The sequence below is a fragment of the Elephantulus edwardii genome, unplaced genomic scaffold, assembly GCF_000299155.1.
Source record: "Elephantulus edwardii isolate Elephantulus edwardi_28Jun2011 unplaced genomic scaffold, EleEdw1.0 scaffold00365, whole genome shotgun sequence".
Lineage (NCBI taxonomy): Eukaryota > Metazoa > Chordata > Mammalia > Macroscelidea > Macroscelididae > Elephantulus > Elephantulus edwardii.
In genome coordinates this window covers 394,291-411,259 of record NW_006400115.1, presented here as the reverse complement: position 1 = coordinate 411,259, position 16,969 = coordinate 394,291, and the positions used below count along the sequence as shown (strand labels likewise).

General features: G+C 37.8%; 2 pseudogenes; one reads left to right on the top strand and one right to left on the bottom strand.

The window, feature by feature from the left end:
- Window positions 1-7,803: 7,803 nt before the first annotated feature.
- Window positions 7,804-8,526, bottom strand: LOC102860369 (annotated as a pseudogene).
- A 5,990-nt stretch (window positions 8,527-14,516) lies between these two features.
- Window positions 14,517-16,682, top strand: LOC102866874 (annotated as a pseudogene).
- The last annotated feature ends 287 nt before the right edge of the window (window positions 16,683-16,969 follow it).

Sequence of the window (16,969 nt, the reverse complement as noted above, 5' to 3'; positions counted from 1 at the left end):
ACCGACCAAACTGTGCAGCTCTGCAACTGCATCCTGGCCCATCCTCACCCTTCTGCCCCCAACCCTCACCTCCTTGTACCCCCAATATGTTTTTCCCAATAAAAAAATAGTTGAATGTTCATCATTTTCAGCACAAAAAGCTGAATTAAAAGCTATTGAGCAAGTATTAATAAACTACCATCAAAATATAAGTATATATATAAGGGTAAGTACTCCAGTAGAAAAATGGGCACAGGATATGAACAGACACTTCACCAAAGAAGACATTCAGATAGCCAACAAGCACATGAAGAAATGTTCAAAATTCTTAGCTCTAAGAGAGATGCAAATCAAGACAACTATGAGATATCATCTCACCCCAGTAAGAATAGCAAAATTTAACAGAACAGCTAACAATAAATGCTGGCGAGATTGTGGAGAGACTGGAACCCTTATTAACTGTTGGTGGGAGTGTAAAATGGTGCAACCACTGTGGAAGGCAGTATGGCGCTTTCTCAAAAAGTTGCAAATAGAGATACTATTTGACCCAGCAATTCCACTACTGGGAATATACCTTATAAAGACCATAAATGACATCCAAGCAGATATATGCACACCCATGTTTATTGCGGCTTTACTCACAATAGCAAGGAACTGGAAACAATCTAAGTACCCATCAACAAACGAATGGATAGAGAAGCTGTGGTATAGTCACACAATGAAATACTATGCTGCTTTGGAAAACAAGGAACTCTTGCAATATTATTCAAAATGGGTGACCCTGGAAGACATTATGCTGAGTAAAAAATCTCAGTCACAAAGAGGCAAATTTTATATGGTGCCACTGTTATAGAATGAGGCTGACATTGGGGTGGGGGTAAGACTGAGAAAAACTGGATAAATTATGTTTACTGCATTGAAAAAAATAGTTGATATATATATACAATTTAAATTGCATATGAGTAATTAATGTTCTGTTCCACAATCAGCCTCAATGCTTGTTTAGACAGCTGATAATGAGTTCTGTGTTGTCTCTTTCTATAGATAAAACTAATTGATACTTGCATATTCCTTTAGGTAAGATCCATGTATATAATTGTCATTTATGTTATTCTGGTTTTCTGTAAAAAGGTATGAGCAATGAATAAATTACTGATTGAAAAAAAATGAACAAGAGAAAAAATAAGTATATTTTGTGATAGTGTTTATATAGTTAAGGCACTTCCAATTATTTAAACAGTAAATATTATCAACACAAAAAAACAGTTTTACAATTATTTCAACATATTCAATTATTAATAAGACAAATAATTATATTTTTAAGTCATATTAGATCTCATTCTTCTTTACCAGGATCTTTAGCAAATGGAAATAAATTGGCTGATAAATATTTAATAACTTTTAATTTAACAGAAGTAAAACAATTTCATCATAGTCATCATGCTAATAGTAAATATTTACATAAAATATTTTGTATTCCAAAAGAAAGTGCTAGAAATATTGTAAAATCATGTAAAAAATGTTTATCTTTATTAACTGTTCCACATTTTAGAGTAAATCCTAGAGGATTATTGCCAAATCATATTTGGCAAATGGATGTAACTCATATTCCTGAATTTGGAAAATTGCAATTTGTTCATGTTATTATTGATACCAGTTCCGGTTTTGTGGTATTATCTTGTTTATGTGGAAAAGCAACTAAACATGCTATAAAACATTGTTTATTAGCTTTTTCTATATTCGGAATTCCTAAAATAATCAAGACTGATAATGCTCCTGGCTATATCAGTAAAAGTTTTCAAAATTTTTGTAAAAATTTTAATATTTGTCATAAAACTGGAATTCCTTATAATCCTCAAGAACAAGGTATTGTAAAACATACTCATTCTACTATCAAAAATTATTTAAATAAAATAAAGAAGAGGGAACTATATCCCCTAAGTCCAAATAATTATATTTCTCATTTACAATTTATTTTAAATTTTTTAAATTTTGGATAAAAATTACAAGTCTGCAGCAGAAAGACAATGGGATAATGGGACCAAAAAGTCTGCCAAAGTAAAATGGAAAGATCCTATGGATAATAAATGTAAAGGACCGATCCCGTGTTAGTATGGGGTTGAGAACATGTTTGTGTTTTTCCACAGGATGAAAAATCTCCTCGCTGGTTACCTGAGCTTCTTGTGTGGCATTGATCTGGTACAGATGAAGGAAATGTATTGCGCCTATGTTCCAGACCCTCCTCTACTCCATCCAGGAACCTGGAATAATATGCTCATCACTGTTTATGTTAATAATACCTTTGCTTTAGGATATCCGTCAAATGGACATATCCAAAAGGAAGGAAGATTGTATGATTATACTGGGTTAGCTTCTGATTTTTCCAATGTGTTTTATTTTTTTTCAAAATTTTATTGTTATTTTTTTGTGTGTGTGGGTACTGTCAAATCTGACATGTACAGGAGGAGATTGCCCCTCCTTCTCCAGCAGAGCATCTGGTGAACTCGAACCATGTACCTCTCGGATTGCAGTTCAGCTTCTTGCTACCAGGCCACCAGAGCTCCCTATCAATGTGTTTTATTAAAAAAAAACATAGTAAGATTGGCTGTCTCACTGTAAACGCAACCACAACATTAAGAATAGTGATTATACTTGGACTATTCAAACTTATTTAGGAATGGAAGGAAGAGGAATCCTCAGTACCACCTTTCCTGGATGTTATCCATCCTGCTACGAGAAAAGTTATGTGAGGGAAGGGCAACCTAATTGGAGAAGGTGCCACAGAAGTGCTGCATTGACTACACCACTCGCTGAATCTAATGAACTGGGATCCCCTATGCTACTGGACTGGTCTCCTTTTTCCCAAGAGAATGAACTTGCTATGAAAGGATTAACTGAAAGATTGTGAACTGTTGATAAGATAAATTTTCAAACGGAATTATGGAAATTAGTTGCTAGTTTTGGAAGTATTAATGTTATTTGTATTCCTAAAGATAAATGTAAAGGATATAATATTACCAATGAAAAAGTCACTTCTTGTGTGCCAGATCCATGTTTTATTAATAGGGCCAAATTAAATTGTAAAAAATAAGAATAAATGTAATATAAGTTGTTTGAATTGTATAATGGTAGAAATCTTCCATTTCCTCCTCTTTGGCTCTAGTTGTTGGTGCATATATTTGAATGATAGTGGTATTCACTGGACTTCCTTGTATGTGTATGGATAGTATCCTGTCGCTCACCACATTGTATTTCAAGATTGATCTAGAAATGACTTTTCTAATTATGAAACCAATTTCCACACTCTGTGGGTTCACCTTTTTTTGGAAGGAGAATAAATGTGGCTTTCTTCCAGTCAGTTTCCTAAGTAGTTGTCTTCCAGATTTCCTGGCATAACTTGGTGAGCACATCCAGGGCAGCATCTGTTGTTTAAATACATAAATTGATATTTCATCAATTCTTGGGGCTTTAATTTTTGCCAAGTCCTTCAGAGAAGCCTAAACTTCCTCCTTCATCACTATTGCCTCTTGATCATACATTGTTTCTTGAAATTCTTCTATTTCAGCCAGTTCTTTTTGGTACAATGATTCTGTATACTCCTTTCATCTTCTTTCAATGCTTCCTGAATCATTCCGTTTTCTACCCATAGCGCCCTTAAGCATTGCAACTTGTGATATGAATTTGTTTTTTAGTTCCTTTAGTGTAAGAAATTCTGACCAAGTCTGGCCCTTATGATTTTCATACTCCAGCTTGTTGCACATTTCATAATACTTGTATTCCTGAGCTGTCCTTTGAAATCTTCTATTCAGCTCCTTAACTTCTTGATTTCTTCCCTTTACTTTGGCTTCTCAGTGCTCCAGTGCAATATTCAGAGTCTCATCTGACATCTGTCTTGGTCTTTTCTTCTTTTACTATGTTTCATTGACTATGTAAAGGCATTTGACTGTGTAGATCACAACTAATTGTGGCTAACCTTGAGGAAAATGGGAATCCCAGAACACTTGATTGTGCTTATGCGAAACCTATACTTGGACCAGGAAGCAGTCCTCAGAACAGATCAGGGAAACACCGCATGATTCGAAATCAAGAAAGGAGTGCATCAGAGATGTATCCTGTCTCCATACTTTTTTAATCTATATGCAGAACAGATCATTCAGGAAGCAGGGCTTTATGAAGTGGAATGTGGCATCAGGATTGGAGGAAGATTCATCAACAACATTCGTTATGCAGATGACACAACCTTGCTTGCTGAAACTGAAGAAGATCTGAAGCACTTACAGCAGAGGGGCAAGGACTGTAGTCTTCAGTATGGATTGAAGCTCAACATTAAGAAGACAAAGATTCTCACCACTGGGATTATTGGCAGCACCATGATAGATGGAAAAGGGATTGAAGTTGTTAACAATTACAGCTTGCTTAGCTCCACAATCAACACTCTTACCACCAGCAGTCAGGAAAACCAAAGATTAATTGCATTGGGAAAATCTGCTGTCAGGGACCTCTCCAGAGTACTGAAAAGCAACGATGTCAGTCTAGAGACTAAGGTGTGCCTAATCCAGGCCATGGTCTTTTCAATTCTTTGCTACACATCAGAAAGCTGAACAATGACAAGAATAACAGAAGAATTAATGCCTTTAAGTTGTGGTCCTGGAGAAGAGTCTTGAACATACCATGGACTGCCAAGAAAACAAATAGGTCTGTCTTAGAGAGGGTGAAACCAATTTTTTCTTGGAGGCTAGGATTCTGAAACTCCATCTCACATACTTTGGACAAGTCACCAAGAGGATCAGTCCTTGGAGAAGGACATCATGCTTGGAAGGGTGGAGGGATAGTGCAGGAGAGGAAGACCCCAGAGGAAATGGATTGATACAGTAACTGGGACAATGGGGGCTGATGTTGGAATTAGTGAGACTGGCTCAGGACAGGGCAGGGTTCAGAACTGCTGTACATTGTTAAGTGCTGTGAAATCGCACATAACAATAACAACAATATCATTTTCCATTTTTTAAAATAACTTAAGTAGGATTAGTGATAAACCTTTTCTGAATATTTGGTAGAATTCAGCCATGAAACCATCTGGTCCAGGACATTTTTTGTGGGGGAATCTTTTTATGATCTTTTCAATTTCTTATTTTGTTATGGGCCTGTCCAAATGTTCTACATCTGTGTATGTCAATCTGGGTAGGGCTTGAGTTTCAAGGAATTTGTCCATTCCCTTTACGTTTTAAAATTTACCAGAGTATAGGTTTTCATAATATTCTGATATTATAGATTTAATTTCTTCTTATTCTGTTGTGATGTCACCTCCATCATTCATTAATCAAGCTTTTGTTGGTTTTTTTTTGTTAAGTTTGTCAATGGTTTGTCAATTTTATTGACCCTTTCAAAAAACCAGCTCCTGCTCTCATTGATGGTTTCAATTTTTCTGTTTTCTATCTCATTTCTTTTGACTCTTATTCTTATCATTTCCTTTCTTCTAGAAGTTGTGGTGTTAGATTGTTCTTTTTCTGTTTGACCACGTTGTTGAGTTGGGTTGGTTTTATTTAGTTCACAACTGTGTGTGAGCTGATTGAATTGGACGGTTTTGAGCTGTGAGCCAGCAGCCTCTTATTGGAGCCAATCAAGACCTGCTATGCTGGCCTCAATTTTTAAAAATCTGTTTGGGACTAAGTCTTCAGTTGAAGGGGCATGTGTGTAGCTGTTGGGTTTTAAAAGGTGAGTTCTCCTTGTTTTGCCTGAAGGTCTGTTGTGGACAGTTTGGTTGGTATTATTTAGCTCACAACTGTGTGTGAGTGGATTGGATTGGATGGTTTTGAGCTGTGGGCCAGGAGCCTCTTGTTGAAGCCAATCAAGACCTGCTGTGCTGGCCTGGATTTTTAAAAATCCATTTGGGACTAAGTGTTCAGTTGAAGGGGCATGTGTGTAGCTGTTGGGTTTTAAAAGGTGAGTTCTCCTTGTTTTGCCTGAAGGTCTGTTGTGAGCAGTTTGGTTGGTATTATTTTGTTCACAACCACGTGTGAGCTGATTGGATTGGATGCTTTTGAACTGTGGGCCAGGGGCCTCTTGTTGGATGTTGAGTTAGATCATTAATTTTGCTTCTTTTCTCATTCTTCATGTATTTGCCTATTGTTATGAACTGCCCCCTGAGAACTGCCTTAGCTGCATCCCAAAGGTTTTGGTATGTTGTATTTTCATTATCACTGGTTTCAAGGAACGCTTTTATTTCATTCTTTATTTCTTCTATAACTCAATCATGTTCTAGCAGGGTGTTATTTAGCTTTCACGTTGATGGCTTTATAAGCTTAATCCTCTTGTGGTTGATTTCTAGTGTTATGGCATTGTGGTCTAAGAAGATACTTTGTATCATTTCAATGTTTTTTAATTTGTTCAGGCTTGCTTTGTGCCCTAAGATGTGATCAGTTCTGGAAAATGCACCATGTGCACTTGAGAAAAAGTGAATTGAGTTTTAGTTGGGTGCAGTGCTTGGAATACATCCACAAGGTCAACTTGGCTGAATGTGTAGTATCAACCTCTGCATCTTTGTTAAGTTTCTTTTGAATTGAACTATCCTTCGGTAAGAGTGGTGTGTTAAAGTCTCCTACCACTTCTATTTCTTTTTTCAGTTCTGTTAATAGTTGTTTTATTCTGTTAACAGTTGTTTATCAGGTCTATCATTTGGTGTATAGATGTATACTAATGTTATGTCTTCTTGATCTACTACTCATCTTTTATAGTGGTTTTCATTCTGAAGTCAATTTTATCAGAGATTAGTATCACCATTCCTGCTTTTTTTGCGGATGCAATTTGCTTGGTATATTTTTTCTCCCAGCCTTTGATTTTGAGACTCTTTCTTCATTTCTTAGATGTATCTCTTGTTGACATTATATTGTTAGACTTTGCATTTTTTATCCATTCTGCTACTCTTTTTCTCTTGATTGATACATTTAGTCCACTCATTAAGTGTGATTATTGGCAGGCCAGGTTTTATCATTGCCCATTTTTTTTAAACAAATTAACTTTATTGTTACCAATTCAGTCCTTATGTTGATTTGTTTTATAAAAAAATACTAGTTTGAAATACATTATTGAAAATGAATACACAATAAATAGAAAACGGATACATAATTAACATTTTCATCTACTTCACTTAATATTGTAGATGAGATTTGACATAATTAGTATTGTAGAAAGGGGCAAAGGACCTGGGAGAGAGTTGTTAACTATTTAGAAAAGTAGCTTCAATCTCTGGACCACTCACCGAGAAGAAGACTTTGTTTACCTGGACACTAGCTTCACTATAGTAGTGAATCCTCTACTGCGTACAGGACAATTTAGAAATGATAAAAAATGCCTGGTAATGTTTGTTAACAGTACTTGTAGCCTATGTTTTATTTAAATATGTGGTGATTACATAAATATCCTAAACAATGAGGCAAGTCCTATAAGAATAAGTTACAAAAATTCTGAATAAGAAATGTGATACAGTTAATAAAGCCATACTACATGTGTTTTAACTAACCTTTCCAAGTAGGTGATAATTTAAAGTTTCAGTTCAATTTCTGCTCAGAATAGTGCTGTGACAGTACTCTAGCAATGATGATGATACCTCATTATGGTAAATTCACAACATGCTAATGCACATAATACTTTGAATTATACTTGACTGAAGAAATAATTCCATGTACACATTGTTCCATATTCTATGTGCAAATTTTCAACGGTGCAGGTTTATGATCAAAGCTGGGCTTAATAAATGTTTTTTGACTTCCGAAAGCACTTCTAAAAGCAAATAAAGTTATAGTTGACATCAGTCCATTTTTCCCTTTACGTGTGATGTACTTCATGAAGCATTAATTCTCGAGGTATACTTGTCTCTGGGCCATACAGTTTACCTGCTCTTCTTTCAAAGGCAGCTACCATTTGCTTTACAACTTCATTTAAAAAAAAAGTGTGGCAAGCTGAGAGTGTAGAAGTGAGCGAAATTCAAACGAGATTGAAAAATCCAAAGTACAAGTTGTTGGGTAGCCAGGAAGTCCCGGACTAAAACGCCAAATTGTCTCCAAATGTTTGAAAAGTTTCCCATCTGTGCAGGATGCCTTTACCAAATGTGGCTTCACTAGGGTTACTACCGAAGTATAATGCTCCAAAACAGGTGGAAATCCAACTTCCAATCGTGCTTTGTAGTATCCAGATCTCTTAGATATTATATCTGATTTTTTGCACCAAGGAACAAAATGCTTGTTATGGTCTACTTCCGATACTACATCATACATCTCTTGCATAGAATATCCTATTATTCTCCTCTCTGAATATTCTTTTCTTTTGTTTATTAAGGGCGCAGTGATTTTGAAGAAAGTTCTTGCGAATATCTCCTTAGGCACAAGTGAGGTATGCAGTGGAAAAGTTCTGCTCATCAATATACCACAGGAAGCTGACATTCCCCGCAGAACTCCGTGCCGGAACTAGAGTTCCAGCCACTTCCACTGACTTCGGACGGCATCCTAAGACCACTTTCTTCAAGGCCTTCTGAGCGGTCCGAGCGGCCATAGTATTCTCACGGAAGCCGGCAGCTAACTCCAGGAACAATCCGGGCGATTCGCTCTAGTGAGGCCGTGCCCAGCCGCCCGGCTCTATCATTGCCCATTTTGCTGTGTTACTTTTATTGTTGTTTGTTTCTAGTTACTATGGTCCATCCACTTTCCTTTGATGTCTCTATGTGAAGGACTTCCTGTAAAAGTTCTTGTAGATTTGGTCTTGTTTTCACAAATTCCTTAAGTTCTTTCTTTTCTGCCAAGGATGTGATTTTTTTTCCTTCATATTTGATGGGTACAGGATCCTTGAATGCCAGTTGTTTTGTTTCAACTTTCTGTATATGTCATTGTATTGTCTTCCTGCTCTGATAGTCTCTGCTGAAAAATCAGAACTTAATCTTATTGCTTTTCTTTGTAGGTGACTCTGCTTTTCTAGTACTGCTTTCAGTATTCTGTCCTTATCTGATGTTTTGGAGAATTTGACTATGATATGTCTTGGTGTTTTTCCTTTTTGGTCTAGTCTATTTGGTGTCTGTCTGCTGAGCTTCTTGAAGGTGGATTTCCTCATTCTCCATAATATCCGAGAAGTTTTCTTTAGTACCTCTTTCACAATTTTTTTTCAGTGATTTCCCTGTCCTTAGCATATTCTGGAATTCCATTCATTCTTATGTTGTTCCTATTGATGTCATCTCACCTGATTCTAATATTTTCTTCATTTTCTTTGGTTCATCTCTGCTTTTTATTTTTCTAGTATGTTTATGTTGAGGTTCTTATTTTCCAACTCACTGATACTCTGCTCCATCTCTTCTGTTCTACTTTTTTGTCCTTCTAGCATGTTGGACATTTCTGCCATTTCAGTCTTAATATTCTGGATTACATTTTCATGCTTTTCTGTTATTTCCAATACTGTGTTGGCTGTACTCTCTCTATTTTGTGATTTTTTTTTAAATTTTTGTACCTTCTTATCTATAGTTTCAATTCTTTCTTCCATCTTTTGCATTTTCTTCTGTAGTTGTGCAAGTTCTTCCTCTCCATATTCTGGCTCCATATCTCTGGAGTGCTTGTTTTCTTGGTGCTCTCCATTGTTTCTTTCATAATTTGCATCTTCTTGCATAATCTTCATCAATACGTTTCTTCTAATTCGTTACCGCTAGGGAATTCCCTTTATTTGTGGCTTCCATTGTTTCTTCCATCATTTTGTACTTTCTTTCGTAGCTGTTCAAATGTCTCTACATCATCATATATCATCTGCCTTCTTTACTCTGGGTATTCATTGGGCTTTTCTGGGAGAAGGCTTAATTTGTTTTCTCACAGTGTTTGAAGCTGCCTGCTGCTTTCTTGACATTATGTGAAGTTTTTCTTGATAAGCATTAGGCCATTTCTGTTGTGTCTGCATAAGTGTCGGCAATCTTAATTTTATGATGTTATTGATTAGTTGCTAGGTTAAAATGTTCAATCAATAAGGTGAGCCGCTCACTCTCTCTTTTTTAATTTATTTTTTTATTTTTTGTGCGTGTACCGTCAAATCAGATCTGACTGGTACAGGAGGATATTGCGCCTCCTTCTCCGGCAGAGCGTCTGGTGGATTCGAACCGTGTTCCTCTGGGATTGCAGTGCAGCTTCTTGCCACTAGGCCACCAGAGCTCCCCCGAGCCGCTCACTCTACTGGAGTGAGTAGAAATTTTGGGAAATTTGTTTTTTCCTAACATCCTTCAAATTCTCTCTTTTCTGCACAGCTGTCCACGAGGAAGTGTGCCTTAATGTAGTCCCCTGTCCCAAACTCTATTGTCCTCCTTTGTCTAGAGTGGCCTAGTGGTTTGAGACCAGGTGCTCCACATGAGCAGCTTCTGTCTGTGTTTCAAGTCAGCTCTCATTTTTGCAGCTCAACGTGACAGTTTTAGAAAGCTGAAAAAGTCTTTTCCTGCTCTGTGTCCCAAATTCTACTGTCCTGTTTCATCCCTGGGATCACCCAGACCTGCCACAGAAGTAAAGATCCCCAAATGGAGGGATCTATCCCAGGGAAGTTTCAGTCCTGCCCCCTACAAGCACCCCAAAGACTTGCTCCAGGTGGCAGTTTTCTCACCTCTTGGGCCTTAAATCTGTTCCTGAGATGGTTTTGAAATTCAGGTGGGATAGACTCAAGGTCAAATTTTGGTTCCTGTAGATTTCATTTAACCTGGCCTAATTTCCACAGCTGATAATTAGTTTTGCCAATGGTTCCTTCCGCAGATGTAACCAATCTGATTCCTATGCATACCATCATGTTAAATCCATGTACATCGTCTGCATTTATGTTTCTTATAAAAGATATTTGCAATGAATAAGTCATTGTGCAAAATTATATCATTCTGTCTCCTGTCTCACTTATGTCACCAAGTCCCTGTTTTTCAACTACTGATCCTTCTTCCCCGATAAAACATTTGCATTCCATTCACCCATTATTAGTAATGCATCTTGGTTGGATATTCAATTTATTTCTGACTGCAAAAGTTAGTAGAAATCATCTACCATTTCCTCCTCTTTGGCTCTGATGTTTGGTGAATATATTTTAATGATAGTGGTATTCATCTGACTTCCTTGTGTGCATATGCTCACAACATTGTATTTTGAGAAGGATCTAGAAAGGACTTTTTAAACTATGAAAGTGACCTGTTCATGTTCAGTGTAATAGATCACATGATTATCTTATTCAGAATGTCCCATTCCAATAATTTCTAAAAAAACTATTATGTTGATATTTATACGTTCCATTTCTTTCTTAACATTGTCCAGTTTCCCTCCATTCATGCTTCTCATGTTCCACATTCCAATCATTTGTATCTCCTTAGGGCTATTCCTCCTCAGTTTTGTTTTCAAATTCGAGAACTCAGCCTCATCTGCCCTATCTGCTAGTCTACTCTAAGTGTGCTCTATCGTACATTGGGTTTTCAAAGTCCTGTTGTTTCAAAAGTGGATGGCCAATCCTTCCTCCTAGTCTGTCTTAATTTGGATGTTCAGCTTTAGAACAATATCTGACAGATCAACATTTTACCAAAAAAAGGAGCTGATGAAACATACTCTCCCACTTACAGAAGTAACTAATGGATTCAATGCTGGCCATCCCTCCACACACCCCACCCTTAGTGTGTGTGTGTCATCTCCCATCTATCAACATCTCCTTCTACTCCTGCCTACCCCACCCAGCACCTCCTACCCCTCCACCAGCCAAACCATGATATGACGGCTCAGGTCTCAAGTCACTTCTGTGGTGCCTTGTGCTGCTGCTGGTCTCTCGCACACTGCTGCCAGTTTCTCTTGAGTTTAGAAGGCTCTAAGTCCAAGTCTCATGTACTAGCTTTAGGGAAAGATTTCTGTCTGAACAAGTATTGGGAGAAAGTCCTTGCCCCCGAGCTTCTGCTCTAAGAATGATATCTTGTGTCCTTGCTCTTCTGTTTGCAGCACACTGCTATTATAGTAGGATAATTTTTCAGGTGAGGGTGATGCCTTCTCCAGATCTGGTTTGCTGGTGTTGTTTATTTAGCTAGATGCTAGTTTGGTTTTTTTTTACCTCTTGTCTTGCTTTGAGTCCGTGACTGTCAACAAAGCCCAGTGGAATTCTGGGAGGGTAAAATAATAAATACCTTTGAACTGTGATGTTATTAGAGTCCTGAACACACCAGGTACTTCAAAAGGAACAAATTTGTCTTAGAGGAAGTGTACTCAGTGTGCTCCTTAGAGGCAAGGATGGTGAGACTCTGTCACAGATAATTTGAACATTTTATCAGGAGGAGGTCAGCATTTGTAAAAAGATACCATCTTAGGTAAAGTAAAAGGCCAGAGGAAGAGAGGAATATCCAATTCTGGAAATGGACTGATGCAGTGATTAGCACATGGGAGACTGTGAGAATGAAGCAGGATGCTGTTGCAGAAAAGTAGGAACTTAAGAATTACTAAAAACAACATCAACTCTACAAGAAATATTAATGGAATATTAATGGAAATATTAATCTTTCACACAGAGATACCAAAAGAAAGTGGATAGATCATAGTAACTACACAACAGAAAAAGAAACACAGCATGTGACAGTTATAAAGCCTGGCCTGACAATAACCACATTTAAGATGAATGGCATAAATCTACCAGTTAAGATTAAAAGTGTGGCAGAATGGATTAAAAAAACAAACAAACAAGGGAGCTCTGGCGGCCTAGTGGCAAGAAGCTGCACTGCAATCCCAGACGTGTGTGGTTCAAATCCTCTCTGCTGGAGAAGGAGGGGCAATCTCCTCCTGTACCAGTCAGATCCACACAAAAAACAATAATAAAATAATTTTTTTAAAAGCCCGTAACATATTTCCTGCAAGAGACACATCTACAAAATTAGGAAAAAGACTAAACGCTATGATGTTGTTGTTGTTAAGTGCCATCGAGTCACTTGCAACTCATAGAGACCCTATGTACAACAGCTCTGAACCTTGTTCTATCCTGAGCCAATCACATCGTCTCTGATACACTTACTTCCATTAGCCCAGTCACTGAGTCAGTCTATCGCAGGTCTTCCTCTCTTGCACTGTCCCTCCACCCTCCCAAGCATGATGTACCAAGGACTTGCAACATGCCCAAAGTAGGTCACATAGAACTTCAGAATTCTTGCCTCTAAGGAGTAGCCTGGTTTCACCCTCTCCAGGACAAACCTGTTTGTTCTCCTAGTAGTTCAATACTCTTCTTCAGCAGGTCAATAATAAATAATTATGTAAATTGAAAAATTATGGTACATCCACACAATGGAATACTATGCAACACTCAGGAATAATGATTTCCAAAAAAATACTACATAACTTGGGAGAGTGAACTAATTCAGTCTCATAAGGACAAATAATGCATAAGACCATTAATGTAAAAATAGAAGAATAACTAGTGAAAGATGTATGAGGACCCAAGGGGGAAAGGGGTAGGAGTGGAGGGGTAAGGATAGGCAGGGATGAAACCATAGGGTTCCACAGTTTGGTGGGTGGAGGGAGAGGGTGAAGGAAATGGGAAGGATTTGGCATGAACCTGAAAAGGCTAGGTAATAATGGGCAAGGTCCAATGGTGATTGATTTTATAAAACATAATGCATATGCATGACTGTATGAAGCACAATATAAATAGTGTGAAACACAAAGTATATGAACTTTGTAAGCAAACCATATAATCTTTTAATTAAAAATATAATTCTATAAAATATAACGTATATGAATGATTGTATGAAACCCAATGTAAATGAAAAATTGTATAAAACACAATTTACATGAATGAAACACAATGTATACAAATTATTGTAGACAACCCAATTTTAAAAAGTTAAAAAGAAAGGGGGGAAAAAAAGAAACACCATTATAGACATAGTTACTTCAATAACTAAGATCGAGTAAGATTAGTTGCCTGCTTTTTTTCCTCCCCACAAATGTTCACAGTTGAATCTCTTACAAGGAAATAGGACAAGCAGACCAGGGACTACGCTTCTGTATGCCAGTGCTAGGCGGTCTGGAAGGTTTCAGTCAGTCGAAGAGCAACTGTATCTAATTGCCCTAGTCAGGCAGATTTGCCCAGGGCCCAAAGGAATAATTTCAAGCCAGTGCAGTGGTTTCCCGAGCATGAGTCATCAACGGGCCAGCATCATGATTTTTGTCCTATCCCCAAAACACCTATACTGGTTTGGTTTTATATTTTAAAAAAACAAAACCAAAACCCCACACACAACAAATAAATCTTTCTAATATTTTTCTTTTCTCTTTATAAGCAATTAAATCTCAAACACTAGTCATATTTTGTCTACTACAAAGCTCTTAAAACAAATTTATCCTTTTGAATATTGTATTCCATCTAAAACAATGGCAAGTCTATCAGGAATCTTATACCACACTTGAAGACCAAAACAAAACCAGTTATCATCAAGTTGATTGCAACTCATGGCAGAGTAGAACAATTGTCAGAGTAGAACTTCTGGTTAATAGGGTTTAAAATGGCTGTGGCCATACCAAGGCCAAATGCCAGACCTACCTTTTGAGGTACCTCTGGGTATGTTTAAACCAACCATCTGCCTTTCAGTTACTTATCAACCATCTGTGCTACCCAGGTACCTCATATTTGGAAAAACATTGTTTAAATACAACCCAAGACTTAAAGATCATCCCTTCTTTTTTGAAATATTTTGTTCAATAATTGAAAAAAAAGTGTGTGAAGGGAGAGGCAGGGGTGTTAACAGGTTCTGAGAGATGTAGGAAGAGTTGAGAGTCATTTTGCTGACAGGTCTAGAGACAGAGCATGCCTAGTTAAAGCTGATCTTTTTTTGTGTGGACTTAGAGAAAGGCAGAGTCTGGGATTTCTGAGTATTTTCCTATCTTCTCCTTCTAGTTTGGCAGATCTTTCCTGGAGAAGAGGGGTGGCCCATGCCCAAGTACGTGGGCTCTTGTGGCAGATTGTCAGCACTAGCACCAGACCACTGCAAGAATTCCATGGCGTATCCCCAGACCAGGCAGCTAATCTTGTTTACCAACTTCTCAGTGTCTTGGAGTTTTTGAGAAACAATGATTTGAACTATTCTTCTACTTCTCTCATGTTTGGCATCTTCAGCAATGGGCATCTGTTCATCCAGAATGCCAGCATACTGGGTGTCATTGACAAAGAAGAAGGTAACAAGCATGGGCTTGGGTTAGTGACTATCAAGAAAACTTAGGGTGACAGAAGCAAGGGAGGATTGGTCAGGAGACACACTACCAAGCTTTTCTAGTGTCTAAATGATGCAGTGAGAGCAACCCAAGATCAGGGATGTTAGCTGCTGTTTCTCTCCCCTCTTTGAGTCTGTACTCCAGCTCCAACTCCAAAGGGGACCTGAATTTGGCCTTGTCCAAACAAGGCATTTCACATCCTATACAATTCTGACTGTGTCCCCTGAGGTTGTGAGGTCACCTGTGAGGCAGCCCAGGGACCAAAGGCTGCTCCCCCTACAATACACAAGACTCACAGAGTCATTTTTCAGAGCCTTTTACATCCAATATTTTTACCCTCTATCTAAAATTTAAGTTGTCTATGTGATTCACTAGTGTTGAGGACTTTCATTCATAGGGTCGCTATGAGTCGCCTATGACTTGAAAGCACAACAACAACATGTAATTCACTGGTACATTTTGGCACATATGCTTCATATAACATTTTCTAATTAAAAGGCATGACACCAAAAGAGGCGAATGACTGAATCCTATTCCTCATTATACACAAGGGATCATCCAGGGTTTTAGAAATCCTTCGAAAATGCCCATCTCTAATAGTGACCAAATTTTCCGAGCCTTGAATTTGATAAAATATTTTCTTTTCTAATTTCTGATTGCACTTATATGAGAAGGCCTATAAACATAGACAAACTACATTTACTCATTTCTTTATTATTTATTTATTTTTCTTTATCAAGAAGTTATGAGAAATCAGGCTGATTCCATAATACTCCACTTTACTTAGCATCAGTCCATCAGGTTAGCTTACCTGTACTTTCTCATAGCTTTATATTTTTAAAAGGCAAGAGAAATCAGTCTCAACACTTTCCTGAATTCCCTAATTTAGTAATTATGAGAGAATAGTAATATGGATATGATTCTTGTAATTATAGGCTCAATTTTTTCATAGAGAAAAGTGAGTTTTCAGTGTCTATTGTGGCAGAGAGAACCCCTAATATTGATCTTATTAGGGACCATTGTGTTCCTGAGCTTTAAATGCTCAGATGACAGGAAAATGCTAGGAAACTGAAGTACTTCACCCATCTATTCTTATTAGTGACACTCTTCCCCTAGGGAGAACAGGTGGTGGGGTATATAACAGTTTTCATTTCTTCTCCAGTCAGGCAGCCACCAGGAAAGAAGAGAATAAAGACATGTTTAGCTGCCTAGTTTCTGGCTGCCAAGTCGAGCTGCCCTCTGTGATGCTGTCCCTGCAAAGCAGAGTCTGGTGTTGGTGTGTTAGCAGTTGCTGCCCCAACTTCTCCAGGGAAGTTCTCCTCTCCAGTATTCAGTGTGGGGAGAGCACTCTCCCAGATTCTGAAATCCAACTGGCTACCAGTTGGCTTAAGAACATATTGGTATCTCTGAGGACCTGTGACCCCCTGATTTGCTTACCACTACCCAGACTGTCAAGCCCTTGTCTCCATTTTGAAGACTGGCTGAAGCAACTGGACTTTGTAAGATGGGCTCTCTTGTTTTGGTTAAAGGTCACTGTGGGATGTTTAGTTGTTGTTTTTTATTTAAACCTCTTTGTTTAGAGTCAACAAGACCTCCTAGAGGGCCCTTGTATTTAAAAGGTGGGGCCAGGAGATTATATTTTAATCCCTTGTTACTATATTTTGGAGGAACATTCTTCAAATTTGTACAGCACTCTTGTCAATTTGATATGCTGAGGTAATCTGGGTTTGCTGTGGCACTGAACCTTGTACCATTGGGGTCTCAAATACCAT